Here is a 16,937-nt window from a genome sequence, read left to right as displayed (position 1 = left end):
ACAACAATGACTACAATTACATACTGAGAGACGGCAGTGGAGCAGAGAATATCATCTCTGGATCAACTCCATCCAGCACAGTGGAATACACTGTTTCATCTCTCTCTGCTGGGACAAAGTACTCTTTCACTCTCCTCACTGTGTTTGAAGATGTGAAGAGCAAAGGACACAACTTCTCAGAAGTAACAGGTATGGCCCCTCATGTTCACTTCATAAATAGATAAGGGACACCACCACACAAAATCAAAATGGCACTGCTTAAAACACCCCCACCCCCCATTTTCTCAAAATAGTATCATGCGACAAGCGACTGTTTTCGCTATGGAGGGTCACATATTGTTAGGTTAGATTATCCACAATTAAATTGACTTTTGAGCACCACTGCCTTTAATCCACCCCCCCCCCCCCCCCAGTTCCCTATGATGTTTCTCAAGTAAGTCTGAAAACCCGCTCTGAGAGTCAGCTGAAGTTGGAGTGGACCAAAGTCAGCAATAACAGTAACTACAATTACATACTGAGAGACAGCAGTGGAGCAGAGAACCTCATCTCTGGATCAACTCCATTCAGCACAGTGGAATACACTGTTTCATCTCTCTCTGGTGGGACAAAGTACTATTTCACTCTCCTCACTGAGTTTGAGGAAGTGGGAAGCAAAGGACACAGCTTCTCAGCAGTAACAGGTATGGCCCCTCGTGTTCACTTCCTATGAAATACATAAGGGACACCACCACACAAAAACAAAACCAGTGGCTGCGTTTACATGAGAGCTTTAATTCTGAATAAAACCAAGGTAATTCGGAATAAAAATGTATTCCGCTTTAAAAGAGACCATGTAAATGCTTATTCCGCTTGAAAATGATTATTTGGAATTAAACTCAATTCCGAATTAAGTGGGTGGTTTATTCTGATGTTAAAGCTGAATTAACTCATTCCTTGATCATGACCTTTATTCCATTTCAAGTTTATTCCGTTTGTTTGGCGCATGCTCGTACGAGGAGGAAGAGGAAGCGCGCATGCTCCTTTCACTGCAAATTCGGCTCCGTCTTCTTCCCCCCTTCCCCGACACTTCTCTCCTTCTCAGATAGCAAACGTGAAGATTGATAATATTCTCAAGCTGCTGGTAAAATAGTAGGCCTATTATCAGAATGACTGCGAAAACTGTTTTTATTATGTTATTGTCCATGCTGTAACGTTAACCCGAGATGACAAAAAAGCCGGTAGCCAGCTAGAGTTTGTTTTCTTCCAGTAGACCTTAATTAGGCTATGTTCATGCGCCACCTGTCCAATCGGAACCCTTCCCGACCCCCAGACGTTCAGCGGAATACAATAAAGCGGAATTAAAGCTGCCGTCGGCAGCATTTTTGAGTCATACTAGTATACTTGAGTCATACAGAACTGCGCAGCACAAGATGCACGTGGTTAAAAATCTGTCCACGATAGTCTAGATGGGTGTGTTTACGACTCTGCAGTCTCATGGCCTTAACTTATCGCAGGAGCAAGGCGGAGCAAGGCTTCTGCTGCGCAGCAGCGCAGTACCTCTCCAGGTAGGCTGCTGTGGAGCCTAGACCTTGCCTTCATGACGTCAGGACTTTGCCCTAATTGGCTTTTACATTCCTGACGTACTGTATGTGCTGGCGTTTAGATGCCTCTTCATATCCACAAGGGCCTGTGCCTCATGTTTTGTCACGTGGTCACGTCTAGACTACGGGAAGTAGAGAGTGTACAACTTCATAGCAGCGTTTGTATCCCCTTCCCTGCTGTCACCGGCAGATCTCGCTGCTGCAAGAGGTCAGTTGGGGTTGAACTTGAACGCCCCTATTAGCTTGAACTGTCATGAGGTTCTGGAAGTAGAATATTAAATAGGCTTTTTAGGAAAAATCGCGAATTCTCTAGCTCCCTCTAAAGCCTGTAATTGTGCTTGCAAAAATTGAGCACTCCTTGTTTTGTTTAAGCAATCACGTTAGGGGGGAGGAATCGCTACCTGTCAGTCACAGCTTGTGCATACGCTGCCTGCACGCTGCTATCGAGCCGCTGATACTCTGCTCACGTGCACAACCTCGTCTCCAGAGGGGGAGGGGTTTGGGGGACGGTTTGGAGCTTGGTAGAGGTAGGGGGAGGGACCTGAAAGTTGTATCAGTTTGAATTATCCGACTTTAGACTCGGAATTTTGAAGTCTTGCCGATGGCATGCAGCTTTAACGTTTGTTCCATGTAAACGCGGAATTATTGTTTCCATGAAAACTCGAAGGAGAATATTTTACTTCCAAATAAATTAATTCGGAAAAAACATCATGTAAATGCGGGGTACTGCTTAAAACACACATTTACCACTGATGAAAGAGACTGCTACGTGAGTTCCCAATTGTTGAAACCTTTCTCAATAGGCTACATGTTATAGCCTACAGTATATTGTAGCCTACATTGTGGTTAAATTCTCCACATTTAATTGTTAAGTTCATAATACAAAAACCTTTGAGCACCACTGACTTTAATCTGAATGATCTCCACGTTATATTCCTTACCACCCACCCCATTCCATGTCCAACCATCCCATCCCCAGTTCCCTATGCTGTTACTCAGGTAAGTGTGCGAACTCGCTCTGAGATTCACCTAGAGCTGGAGTGGACCAAAATCAGCAACAACAATGACTACAATTACATACTGAGAGACAGCAATGGAGCAGAGAATATCATCTCTGGATCAACTCCATCCAGCACAGTGGAATACACTGTTTCATCTCTCTCTGCTGGGACAAAGTACTCTTTCACTCTCCTCACTGTGTTTGAAGATTTGAAGAGCAAAGGACACAACTTCTCAGAAGTAACAGGTATGGCACTTCCTAAATACATAAGGGACACCACCACACAAAATCAAAATGGCACTGCTTAAACCACCCCCCACCCCCCACCCAGTTCCCTATGCTGTTATTCAGGTAAGTGTGCAAACCCGCTCTGACAGTCAGCTGAAGCTGGAGTGGACCAAAGTCAGCAACAACAGTAACTACAATTACATACTGAGAGACAGCAGTGGAGCAGAGAACCTCATCACTGGATCAACTCCATCCAGCACAGTGGAATACACTGTTTCATCTCTCTCTGGTGGGACAAAGTACTCTTTCACTCTCCTCACTGAGTTTGAGGAAGTGGCAAGCAAAGGATACACCTTCACAGCACTAACAAGTATGTTCCTTCATGTTCACTTCCTAGAAATAAAGGAAATATTAATTTTATGACTTCATCACCCCTCTCCAGCTGTCTGTGTTTGTGTCTGTCTGCCTGCCTGTTTTCAAAAGCTGCCATCTCACACAATGAAGGAGCGTTGATATGTAAGCCTACTGTATGTGAGCCTCAAACTATCTTGAAATCCACTATCTACTGTACTACATACTGTAGCTCTTTCTAATCTACTGCCTGGTACTGTAAAGCATGACTAGCTCTTCATTCCAATCTGCTGTCTTGTACTGTATTGCATAGCTCTTCATTTGAATGTACTGTGTGTACTGCACCTTAATAATAATAATAATAACAATAATAATAATAATAATGATAATATTAATACATTTATATAACGCTTTTGTCAAACCCAAGGTCTCTTTACATGGGAGGGACAACGCAGTACAAACAAAGAAAATAAAAAATACAACAAACAAACAAACAGCAGGCAAACAATGCAACAAAAATTGTACAGGGCTATGTGTTGGGTGAGGAGGAGAGGCGATCATTGAACAACCCTCTCTAGCTCTTCACTCTAATTTACCCTCTGGTACTGTACTGCATTAGCCTAGAAATCTAGACGCACCCTAGCGGGCTAAAATATTTTTGCCTAGCGGGATGGTCTAGGGTCGCACCGTTGAGGCCAAGCCTGTGCTAGTAGTGATGCGCGGTTCAGCCCATTACCCGCGGATATCCGCGGGTTTACCCGCGGGTTGGGCGGATTTGGGTAGGCCTAGTAGTTTTTTCTAAACATTGCGGGTGGGTCGGGTCAAAACAGTAAAAATGGACATTTCTCACTTAGGAACTTATTACATATTAGGTGCAAGGAATTAGGCTAACATTTTGCATTACAGACTTTCTCAATGGCATGCACAACGCAGGAGGTGTGGTCAAGCGCAAAACATAATTTCTCCTAAATTCAGCATCCAATTGCGCCATGCGTGACTGACTGAAAAAAGTCAATCGCGCATACGCTATTTTATGGACATGTAGCCTATTGATCTGGGATATGGAAGGTTGTGCACAATGCGAGAACACCTTGCTTCTGTCATATGCACGAATAAACAGCTGTGCTCATGCAAAATGTGTTTATGCTTAATTGGCAGCGTTTCACGCAAAAGTAGCCTATGAAGTTGAAAGGGGAAATATTAATGGACAATCGTTATGTCCATGAAGATGATTTAACACTATGTCTAGGCTGCAGATTCCAATGAATGGCGTGGACGAGCGCAGATTGCAAAAATGACAGATCATTTTAACCACTGCTGTCCTCACAATGGAGAATTAGACTAATTAGGTTACGAAAGACGTTAGGTGCGTTTTTTCTCTCCTCGGGTCGGGTCGGGTCGGATTTGGGTCACGATTCGAACATACTTTTGCGGGTTGGGCGGGGCGGTTTGGATCTCCTGAAGAGTCGGGTTGGGTGCGGGTTTTAACAAAAGCCCACCCGCGCAACACTATGTGCTAGGCTCGAGTTCAGCCTAGCCAATCAGAACGCTCTATCTGTGTACGGAGTCCTTGAGCCCGCCTTAGCTCACCTTCGGCTTCCGATAAGACGCCAGGGGGCTGGACCATGCATCCTCGTTCGACGAGTTGGGTTTGAGACCGTATCGCACAACCATAGAGAAAAACAAAAGATGGATGAGGCTAACGAAGCGCGCTCATTTGAATCGGCTTTGGAAGAGTTAGACTGGGGCTTTTCTTTGAAGTTTGAGCAGAAAGAAGCACTCAAGTCATTCGTTTTAAAGAAGGATGTATTTGCCGTTTTGCCGACCGGCTACGATTGGTCACAAATGCTGGCCTATTACGTGCAGAGGCAGTTTGAAAGACAACTGTATGAGCCATATCAACTCTGCTTTATTTTCATGTTATTTTGCCCCGTGCCACTAGGGGGCTGTACTTGCTGTGTGGCTCAGTTGACCTCGGGTCAGCCAAGTTAGGCCATTTAACCTGGTTGAACCTAATCACAGGTGTTGTTGATTGGGAAGCAAACAGTTTTTCGACTGTGCCCGTGTGTTATGTGCCCGTGTGCTATGTGCTATGTATTTTAGCTTAGTGAGAAATCGGTTTGTTATTTTGGTTACATGTATTATGAGTTAATGTTATTGCTGCTGTGTGATTTTAGAAGGAAAATAAACCTTCAAATTATTCTATCGCTGAACTCTCCGTTTGCTATATTGGAGCGCGCTGGGCGCACGTCGGAAACTTTAAGCTATCAACAACCAGTACTACTCAGTTTAGGACTTAGGCAGTACATTTAGGTCGAAAAACTGTTTGCTTTCCAATCAACAACCAGTACTACTCAGTTTAGGACTTAGGCAGTACATTTAGGTCGAAAAACTGCTTCGATTTGGATTACGTTTCACAAGAGGACGCCGACTTGTTACATTGTGGATTCACGTCTTCTTTGGAAACCACGGATGTGAGGTGGGCAAATGTTTGGAGTTGCCAATTGCTAATTGAGCTGTACCGGAGTGAGCTACGGGGCCAGCGGAATTCCTGCATCATCACACCAGGACATCATTCATCAAAGCCGGCCAACGCTCGATTGGGGTATGTGTTGTGATCAGCGCTGATATATGAATGGCCATGGTAATTTGTGTGCACACATTCGCGTAAACCCAATGCATTGGTAACAGACTCGCAACCGTCTAAAAATAACTTTCTCGTCAAGACGAGTTGTTTGCGTAACACGAACTATTTTGCGGACTAATTAAGCCAGCTGACTTTGCATCGTCATTATGGCTGAAGAGGGAACAGGCCAACTAGGCCATGAGACTGAATTTGAGGGTGCAGAGGTAAAATCTGTAACTGAAAAACGTGTGGGTAAATTAACACCTAAAGCTTTGTTGGAAAAAATAAGTGTTTTAGAAAAGGAAAGAAAGTTTAACTTTGGTAAACTGTCTAAAGCAAAACAATCTATTGTTAAATTGATGGGTGACAAAGAACATGTGAATAAGGTTGAAAATGAGTTAACCGTGTTTAATGAGTTGTGTAACACAATACAGCAGGTGCATACATCTTTATTGGGTATATTGCCTGCTGATGAAGCAAGCAAACATGAAATATGGTACCAAGCTAAAATGTTGAATGTAAAGGAGTTTCTTGTGAGTACAAATCAATGGTTGTCTGGCACTACTGCTTGTCCAGCTACTAAAGTGGGTGATGACCATGATGATGAGGTTAATGATGATTTGCTGGGTCAATCTGAGGCTCAACCTGAACAATCTCAAACTCAAACTGTACAAAGTGAACATGAAATTGGACCAACAGAAGCACACACAGTTGTTGACAACGCTTTAAAGGAACATGAAAGGGATGATCCTCAAACTGTTGATGTCAATGCTGGAAATGGAAAGGAGGTTCATGATGACAATGGAAATGGAGCTGCTGTTGGAAAGGATGAGGAAGAGGAGGAGGAGGAGGAAGAGGAGGATCAGATTCGACCTCAAGACAGCATCTCAAACGTGCAGTCAAGGCACCATGGCTCAAACAGATCGTCAAATAGCAGATCCTCCACTTCTTCAGCCAGACGTAGGGCAGAGGCGGACCAGGCCGCACTCTTGGCCCGAGCTGCTGCTTTAAAGGCTAAACATGCTTTGGATGAACAGGAACTCCTCTTGAGGAGAAAAAGGGAGAAACTTGAGCTGGACACTGAGATAGCTGCCACTTCTGCTAAGCTAGCAGTGCTACAGGTTGGGAGCAGCATCCATTCAAGGCAATCTGATGGAATGGCTTCCTACTTCAGAAAAGGGACTAGATCTAAGCTCCTGCTCACCTCTCTCAATCCACAGGCCTCAATATGTGTGGCTCCACCCGCACAGCAGCATGAATCTTTGCCACAACAAAGCAATGCTTCACCATCGGTAATGCCAGCTAGCATGTCACATTTGAGGAAAAAACAAGTTGCCGTTTCAGCATCTTTGCCCACACATTTTGCATCACAGCCAACTGTCAGTCATGGCTCTCAACCGCCTCACTTGCAATCAATGCCAACCTTCAGTCAAAGCTTTGAACCCACTCTAGGTCAACAAGTGCAGCAACCCCTGCAAGGCCAAAATCAGACAGCAGGTCTTTACAATCTGCTGCAACAACAGAATGACATAACGGCTCTCCTTGTTCAAATGCAAACGTCACAACTGCTGCCGCGCAGAGAAATTCCAACTTATGATGGAGACCCTCTGCAGTTCAACACATTTATGAAGGCGTTTGAGCACTGTGTGGAAGCAAAGACCAGCTGTAAAGGAGACTGTTTGTATTATCTCGAACAATTCACTAGGGGGCAGCCTAGAGATATTGTACGCAGCTGCCTTCACATGACCGCAGACAAAGGATTTGCTGTTGCTAAAAAGTTACTAAAGGAGCACTTTGGAAATGAGTTCAAAATAACAGCGGCCTACATGGAAAAGGTCACAGGATGGCCAAGTATCAAAGCTGAAGACACCAAAGCGCTCAAAGCTTACGGGCTTTTCCTCCGTGAGTGTTCCAACGCTATGGAAGATCTTCAGTACTTGGAGGAACTTAACATGCCAGCAAACATAAAGATTCTCAGTCAGAAGCTTCCATATAAACTAAGTGGAGAGCAAAGGCATGTGACATACTGGAGAAAACTTGTCGAAGAGCTAGATTCTCAGACCTTGTTCAGTTCATCGAGCGCCAGGTCAGAGTCATTTCAGATCCAGTCTTTGGTGACATACAGGATACTTCACCTGTCCTCAAAGGAGTTCCAAAGGTGAGCAAGCTACAGGTGAAACCACAGCTGAGAAGAAACAGCTTTGCAACACAGGTGGTCATTGAGGATGGATGTGGCAAACCAGATGGTGACCAGAAGGAAAAGGCTCTCAGCAAAGTGACTACCTTCACTAAAACTACCTCTGTCTTCTGCCAGTATTGTGCTGCTGGTGGTCATGTTTTAGACCAATGCTTTAAACTGGGAAGAAAACCACACAGGGAGAAACTGGACTATCTAAAGGAGAAAGGTCTGTGTTTCAGTTGTTTGTGCACAGGACACTTGAGCAGGAATTGCGACAGGCGCATCACTTGCAAAAAGTGCAACCGAACGCACCCCAGTGTTTTGCACATTGAAGAAAGGGTTTCTTCTAAGGATGAGAAGAATAGTGAGCGATCAAAGACATCTGAGAGCTGCACAACATCCTCCGCTTGTGGTCTTACAGGGGCTGGCCACTGCAATGGAATTCTTCCCATTTTGCCTGTTAAGGTGAAATGCGCAAAGGGAAACAGGGTTATTGAAACCTATGCTTTTCTGGACCCAGGGAGTACAGGAACTTTCTGCACCAGGAAGCTTGTTGACAAGTTGAACATGGAAGGACGCAAATTCAGAATTCATATCCGCACCTTGGGCCATAACGACTCAATAGAAAGTTATATCGTTGACAGTCTGGAGATTTCTGGATTGTGTGGTGAGAGCTTCTATCCACTTCCCAAAGTGTGTACCCAGAAAGAGATGCCCGTCTCTACAGCCAACATAATCAGTGAAAGGGAGCTGAGAAAATGGCCTTATTTAGACAGCATAAACATTCCACACATAAACGCTGATGTGGATCTGTTGATTGGCACGAACGCCTCCAAGTTGATGGAGCCTTGGGAGGTGATTAACAGTTGTGAAGGTGAAGATGGACCCTACGCGATCAGAACCCTACTGGGGTGGGTGATAAATGGTCCGTTACAGGGAAGTAGCAACTGTGGAAGTGACCATCCTTCATTTTATGCAAACAGAATTGCCATTGACCAAATTGAAGAACTGTTAACTAGCCAGTACAACCATGACTTCAATGAGCAAGCTTCTTCAGAACAGGAGGAAATGTCAAGAGACGAAAAGAAGTTTATGGAGATAATGGAAAGCTCCGCTCAGCTTCAGAACGGACACTACACATTTCAATTGCCTTTCAAAAGGAAAGATGTTTTGATGCCAAACAACCTCAGTGTTGCTATGCAACGTGTTCGTGGTCTGAAAAGAAGACTTCAGAAGGACGTAAGCTTTCATGAGGAGTACAAAAACTTTCTTGCTGATGTCATTAGCAATGGCTACGCAGAAGAGGTGCCGCAGCATCAGTTAGAAACACCAACAGGGAAGGTGTGGTATATCCCGCACCATGGTGTGTACCATCCACGGAAGGGAAAGCTACGAGTGGTGTTTGACTGTGGAGCAGAGTACAAAGGGGTCTCTCTCAACAGTCAGCTCTGGCAAGGACCGAACCTCACCAGCTCGTTAGTTGGAGTTCTCATGAGGTTCAGACAGAAACCAGTGGCTATAATGGCGGACATAAAGGCTATGTTCCACCAAGTTAAGGTGGCAGAGGAACACCGGGACTACTTAAGATTCTTGTGGTGGCCTCAAGGTAACCTGGAACAAGATCTTGTAGAGCATCGAATGACTGTCCATTTATTTGGAGCAGTTTCATCACCCAGTGTTGCCTGTCTCGCTCTTAGAAAAACTGCTGAAGACAACCAGGTCTACTTTCCATCAGAAGTGATCGAAACGGTCAACCGAAACTTTTACATGGATGATTTGCTAAAGAGTCTGCCCTCTGAGGAAAATGCAGTCACCATGGTTAAGAACCTTACAACCATTTGCAGAAAAGGAGGTTTTACCCTCACTCAGTGGATTAGTAATAGTCGAGAAGTGCTTCAAAGCCTCCCAGAGGATCTCAAGTCCAAGAACCTGCATGAGCTTGATTTGGACAGGGATAAGCTGCCGTTAGACAGAGCTTTGGGTTTGCAGTGGTGTATCGAGACGGACACTTTCAAATTCAAGCTGAAAGTCAAAGAGAAGCCGCCAACCAAGCGAGGTATGCTATCCATCATCAGTTCTGTCTACGATCCATTGGGATTCCTGGCACCTTTTGTACTCCCCGCCAAGCTGCTGTTGCAGGAGTTATGCAGGATGAAGTGTGATTGGGACGATCCAATACCTCCAGCTTTCCAGCAGAAGTGGAAAAAATGGCTGACGGATCTTGAGAAGGTGGCATATTTCAAGATCCACAGATGTGTTAAGCCTGAAGGATTTGGGAGGACTGTCAGCGCCCAATTACATCACTTCGCTGACGCAAGCGAGAACGGATATGGTACGGCTACTTACCTGAGGATGCAGAACATGGATGAGCGGGTTCATGTTGCCTTCCTATTTGGCAAAGCCAGAGTAGCTCCCCTGAAGCCGGTCACAATTCCCCGTTTGGAACTCACCGCTGCCGTTGTTGCAGTAAGAGTGGACAAGATGCTTCAATCGGAGCTCCAGCTTCCACTGAAGAAGACCTGCTTTTGGACTGACAGCACATCAGTTCTTAAGTATATAAGGAACGAGGACCGAAGATTTCAAACCTTCGTCGCAAACAGGGTAACCACCATCAGGGACAACTCAGAAGTTGAACAGTGGAGATACATTCCCACATCCCTGAACCCTGCTGATGATGCTTCACGTGGATTGAAGGCAGAAGATCTTGTGAAGCAAAGATGGATGGAAGGCCCAGAATTCCTACGGGAACCTGAAGAAACGTGGCCAACATTTCCTGTGGATGCAAATGTCGCTGCTGACGACCCAGAAGTAAAGAGAAATCTGACGGTCAATGCAATACTTGTTGACACCAATGCCACATCACAACTGATGACCCATTTCTCTGATTGGCAAAGATTAAAGGTTGCAGTTGTATGGCTTATAAAGCTGAAAGGAACTTTGCTCAAACTGAGTAAGAAGAGAAAGGAGTTGGAGCTTGCAAGCACCAGTGCTACTAGAGCAGCAAGCTTGGATGTGCAAAAGGAGATGCAAGCTTTCTCAACATCACTTGGGAATCAGAAGGTGACGCTGGGAGATCTCTTGGAGGCTGAGAACTCCATAATTGCTTTTTGCCAGCAAGAGAGATTCCCCACTGAATTTGCTGCACTAACCTCTGGCAAGCCACAAGTGCCAAGAAGTAGCAGCATCTTCAAATTGGATCCAGTTCTAGATGGAGGACTTCTACGAGTTGGGGGACGGCTGAATAAGGCAGCAATCCCTGAGGACATTAAACATCCCCTCATCTTGTCAAAAGACCAACACATCTCCGACCTTATCCTCCGTCATATCCATCTACAGCTTGGACATGGGGGCAGAAATCATGTCCTTTCCGCTACAAGGAGAAAATACTGGATAACGAGTGGACCTACTGCAGTGAGGAAGATCATATCCAGATGCCTCATCTGCAAGCTCCATGGTGGAAAGACCGGTGTGCAAAAAATGGCAGACCTGCCAGAAGAGAGAGTGGTTCCTGATCTACCGCCATTCACTAACGTTGGCGTAGATTACTTTGGGCCAGTTGACGTGAGAAGAAGCCGTAGCATCGTAAAAAGATATGGAGTGGTTTTCACTTGTATGACGAGCAGGGCTGTGCACCTGGAAGTGGCCTATTCTCTTGACACAGACTCGTGCATCAACGCATTGCGTAGGTTCATCTGTCGAAGAGGACAAGTCTCGCACTTAAGATCCGACAATGGCACCAACTTTGTCAGTGCAGAAAGAGAGCTGCGAGAAGCCTTAGCCTCTTTGAATCATGACCGCATTGAAAGAGCCTTGTCCAAGAGAGGAATCAAGTGGAGCTTTAACCCTCCAGCTGGATCACATCACGGTGGTGCTTGGGAGCGCATGATCCGGATGATCAGGAAGATTTTGTGCTCTGTGCTCCGTCAGCAAACCTTGGATGACGAAGGGTTCCATACTGTGCTCTGTGAGGCTGAAGCTATGCTCAACGATCGCCCCATCACAAGGCTATCAGAGGACCCTAATGACCTTGAGGCGTTAACGCCAAACCATCTGCTACTCCTCAAAGGCAAACCAGTTCTCCCACCAGGACTGTTCGACAAAAGGGATGTTTACGCAAGGAGAAGATGGAAACAAACTCAATACATCTCGGATCTCTTTTGGAAGAGGTGGATCCGTGAGTACCTTCCGCTTTTACAGGAGCGCCAAAAATGGAACCAGGAGAAGAGAAGTTTTGTTCCTGGAGACCTAGTCATGGTTGCAGACTCCACAGCACCACGTGGGTCATGGATGCTAGGAAGAGTTCTCGAAACCTTCCCTGATAAGAGAGGTCTGGTACGTGTGGTTCGTTTAAAAACCAAAACAAACATAATTGAACGACCCATAACCAAAATATGCTTGCTTAGCGAAGCTAAGGGATAATTGGTTCCCATTTAAAAATGAGGTGATATATTTACACATACATTTGTATTTTTTATTTTCTTGGTATTCATGGCTCATTTAAAATTGTTGGTGTAATTGCTCTGGTAGACGCAATTAGGGGCTGGTGTGTATGAGCCATATCAACTCTGCTTTATTTTCATGTTATTTTGCCCCGTGCCACTAGGGGGCTGTACTTGCTGTGTGGCTCAGTTGACCTCGGGTCAGCCAAGTTAGGCCATTTAACCTGGTTGAACCTAATCACAGGTGTTGTTGATTGGGAAGCAAACAGTTTTTCGACTGTGCCCGTGTGTTATGTGCCCGTGTGCTATGTGCTATGTATTTTAGCTTAGTGAGAAATCGGTTTGTTATTTTGGTTACATGTATTATGAGTTAATGTTATTGCTGCTGTGTGATTTTAGAAGGAAAATAAACCTTCAAATTATTCTATCGCTGAACTCTCCGTTTGCTATATTTGAGCGCGCTGGGCGCACGTCGGAAACTTTAAGCTATCAACAACCAGTACTACTCAGTTTAGGACTTAGGCAGTACAACAACTGTTCATCCCACCCACAGGTTTCAACTCTGTGAATGGTCCGACCCCAGACTATACATTTCTGTGTAGTTTGGCTTGCCAGGCTAGTCCTGCATGGCTCTAGCAATTCATTCTCAATCTGCACTTAAAATCTGTAGACTCAGACAGAGACATACTCGCGGCATATCAACAGAGTTTTAGGAAGATAGAAGGGAGGGGTGTAACTTATTCGGCTGATTATTTAAAAATAGCCTATCACTCGCTCATTTGATTTGTCCATGTTACAGTAGCCTACCCAGTCAAAAGCTTAACATTTTGACCTGCACATTATTTTGAACTTTTCAGAAATGTATTATGTTTATAATCTATCAATTGTTTTAATGGGTTACAAACGCTAGTTATGAATGTAACTGTGGTTATGTGAGTAGTGGATGACCGCCAGGGCAGTCTCTTATAGTGGATATATCTCTGTTGCGCCAGCCACAGACCGAGAGTTGTATACCAAAAGCGTCACTCCGTGACACGGCGTGTGACGACACCGAGAGTATATTAGCTCTCGTCACACGTCAGTCTTCCTCAGGTAACTGGTCTCTTCTCGCATACTCCGAATGACCAGAAACCCTGGCGGTCATCCACTACTCACATAACCACAGTTACATTCGTAACTAGCGTTATGTTTCGTAGTTCCTGACCGCCAGGGCAGTCTCTTATAGTGGATGAAGAATACCACAACGTCACGAGGAGTGACTCAGATTGAACCCACATCCGCTGAAGACAGCACCGCGGAAGCTAGGCAGGGTGTAGATGCCACATTAACATTGTAGAAGCGGCTAAAGGTGCATGGGGACGACCATGTTGCGGCCGCACAAATGTCTGACAAAGGGATCCCCCTGAGGGCTGCCCAGGAAGCTGCCACGCCCCTGACTGAATGCCCTGTCACAGGTGCCGGCAATGCACGATTAACATGCTTGTAGGCTGACTCTATCACCTCAATGAACCAGTGCGAGAGCCTCTGTTTAGAGTGGCATTCCTCGCTTGGCCTCAAAAAAACAAACAAACAGCTGGTCTGAGTGGCGAATCTCAGCAGTAGCGGTAACATAACACCTCAGCGCTCTAACAGGGCACAGCAGGAGCTGTCTAGGGTCACTGCTGTCTGTGTAGGCTGATAGCTCAATGGACTGGTTGATAAACCCAGGTGAGAGAACCTTGGGTAAGAATGTAGGGTTAGGCCTGAGCCTCACACTTGAATCATCCAAACCCCAGTGAAGACACAAAGGGCTGACCGATAGTGCATGCAGTTCACAGGCACGCTTGGCCGATGACACTGCCAGAAGAAAAGATGACTTTAAGGACAACCATTTAAGAGAAGCCTGGTCAAGGGGCTCAAATGGCCTACCACAAAGAAAGTCCAGGACAGTGGGAAGATCCCAGGGCGGCGGCCTATTCATCCTAGGTGGCCTCAGCCTCCTCGCCCCTTTAAGGAAGGCGGTCATCAGGCGATGTGAGCCCAGGGATGATCCATCAATCAAGGCACGATGGCAAGACAGTGCGGCTACATACACTTTCAATGTGGATGGAGATTTCCCAGATTCAAAAAGCGATTGAAGGAATTCTAACACTGATTCAACAGAACAGGACAGCGGGTCCCTGTGATGATCCTTACACCATTTCTGGAAAAATTTCCATCGACCATCGTACATCGCACGAGTCGACGGTGCCCTTGCATTGAGGATTGTGAGTCTGACCTCAGGTGTGCACGATATCAACTGTGGGTTGGCCCCAGGGGCCACAACCATAACTGGAGGAACCCCTGTCGTGGGTGCCATATCTGCCCCCCTAGTTGTGAGAGGAGATCTGTCCTCACAGGAAGCTCCCAGGGTGTCCCCTGCTGGAGAGACAGTAGCAGGGGAAACCAAACCCGTGACGGCCAACGAGGGGCTACCAGGAGAACTCTGTGGCCCTCCATCTGGACCCGGTCCAGCAGGGCGTGTATGAGAGGAATTGGCGGGAAGGCATAGAGTAGCCTGTCCGGCCAGCTGTGAGCTAAGGCATCCTGTCCCAGTGGACTGTCCTGCTCCCGCTCTGAAAACCAAAGACGGCAATGAGTTGTACCTGCGGAGGCGAAAAGGTCCACTTGTGCCTCGCCAAACAAACTCCATATTTGCTGCACCACCTCTGGGTGAAGCCTCCAGTGGCCAGGGTGCAAGGCGCGGCGGGATAAAGCATCCGCTATGCCGTTGTTCACACCCGCCAGGTGTATTGCTTTTAGTGAAAGGAACTTGGGGTGAGCCCACGACCACAATTCCTGAGTCAGTGTCAGGAGGGCTCTTGATCTGGTGCCTCCATAGTGGTTCACATGGAACACAGTGGACAGGTTGTCGGAACGGACTAGCACGTGTCTGTCCTTCAACACTGGCAGAAAATGTTCCAGTGCCAGTCGGACTGCACGCAATTCGAGCAGGTTGATGTGCTCTTGTGCCATGGACGATGACCATTCGCCCCGCACCCCCCTGTGGCGCCAGACTGCGCCCCACCCAGTCTTGGACGCATCGGTTGTCAGCACTTCCCTGCGTGATGGAAGCCGTCCCATGGCTACTCCTGACGAGAGAAAATCCGTCAGCTGCCATCTCCGAAGGGCTGTCAAGCACTCGTGAGATATTCGCACTGGTGTGCGCCTGTGGCGTACAGGGTCCAGCTCCAGCTCCCTTAGCCACATCTGAAAGGGCCTGATATGCAGCCTCCCTAGTGCTATCACCTGTGCTGCGGCTGTCAGTAGGCCCTGAAGCTGCAGTAACATTAGATAAGGCACATGTGCACCCAACTTCAAGCGCCTGATGAAGGCAAGGATCGCTTGGACTCGGTCTTGGGGTAGGCAGGCTATCATCATGTGGGAATCTAACCCCATCCCAATGAACCTCACAGACTGCGTCGGTGTCAAGTTGCTCTTTTCCCTGTTCACAGTGAGGCCCAATGCCTGGACGTGAGTAAGCAGTTTGTGCGTGTCCAAGACTGCCTGCTCCCTGCTTGGTGCACACATGAGCCAATCGTCCAGGTAAGGTAGGATTTTGAGGCCCTGGGACATGAGTGGTGACAGGGCTGCCTGCATACATCTGGTAAATATTCGGGGGGCCAGGGAGAGCCCAAATGGGAGGACCCTAAATTGGTAGATGGCCCCCTGGAATGCAAAGCGAAGAAACCTTCTGTGCTCTGGTGTGATGGGGACATGAAAATACGCGTCCTTCAGGTCGACCAGTGTGAACCACTCTCCTTCGCGAACACTGCAGAGAACGCCTGCGGGACGCAACATGCGAAAAGGAAGAACTTTCAAGAATTTGTTCAACTGCCGGAGGTCTAGGATTGGTCTCTGGCCACCATCTTTCTTTGGAACAATGAAATAAATTGAATAAAAGCCCTCTTTGTGAACATGAGGGTGAACAACTTCTATTGCGCCTCGATCCAAAAGGGAGATTATCTCCTTGGAGAGGACTAATGCTCGCCTTGGGTCTCGAACAACAGTGACCCTTGGCTGTGAGCTGAGGGGTGGCCGGTGACGGAACTGCAGTCTGTACCCCTCTGCCATTGTGCGCACGACCCAAAGGTCTCTTGCGGACTTCTGCCAGTACGACAGCTGCTGGGCAGATAAGAACCCTGTCACCGGCCGGGGCCTGTCAGCGCCGAGCCCCTCCTGGCCTAGCATGAAAGGGGGGGGCGCTGTGCAGGGCGCCTGCGTTGCGCCTGAGTAGGTGGCCTCGCTCGATGTTCCTGGGGGCCAAACGAGGGACCAGGGTGCTGCTGGTGCCTGTTGTCCCTCGGTTGGGAGGTGTGGGGGGGCCTGGGGTGGCCAAAGCGTGGATTCGAAGGCGCTGGGGCCCGGAAACGAAAGGGCCTGTGCGCGCCTGCTTGCTGACGCGATTCAGATAAGGAAGGGCGGCGATCTAATGCGTCCTTCACGGCAGGTCCAAAGACATGGCCGGGGACCAGTGGCAACGCCCGAAGTGTGGCCCTGCACGTCTCCGGCAAGG

This window comes from Sardina pilchardus, chromosome 22, assembly GCF_963854185.1.
Source record: "Sardina pilchardus chromosome 22, fSarPil1.1, whole genome shotgun sequence".
NCBI lineage: Eukaryota > Metazoa > Chordata > Actinopteri > Clupeiformes > Clupeidae > Sardina > Sardina pilchardus.
The sequence above is the reverse complement of the archived record's forward strand: the minus strand, read 5'-3'. Positions refer to the sequence as shown.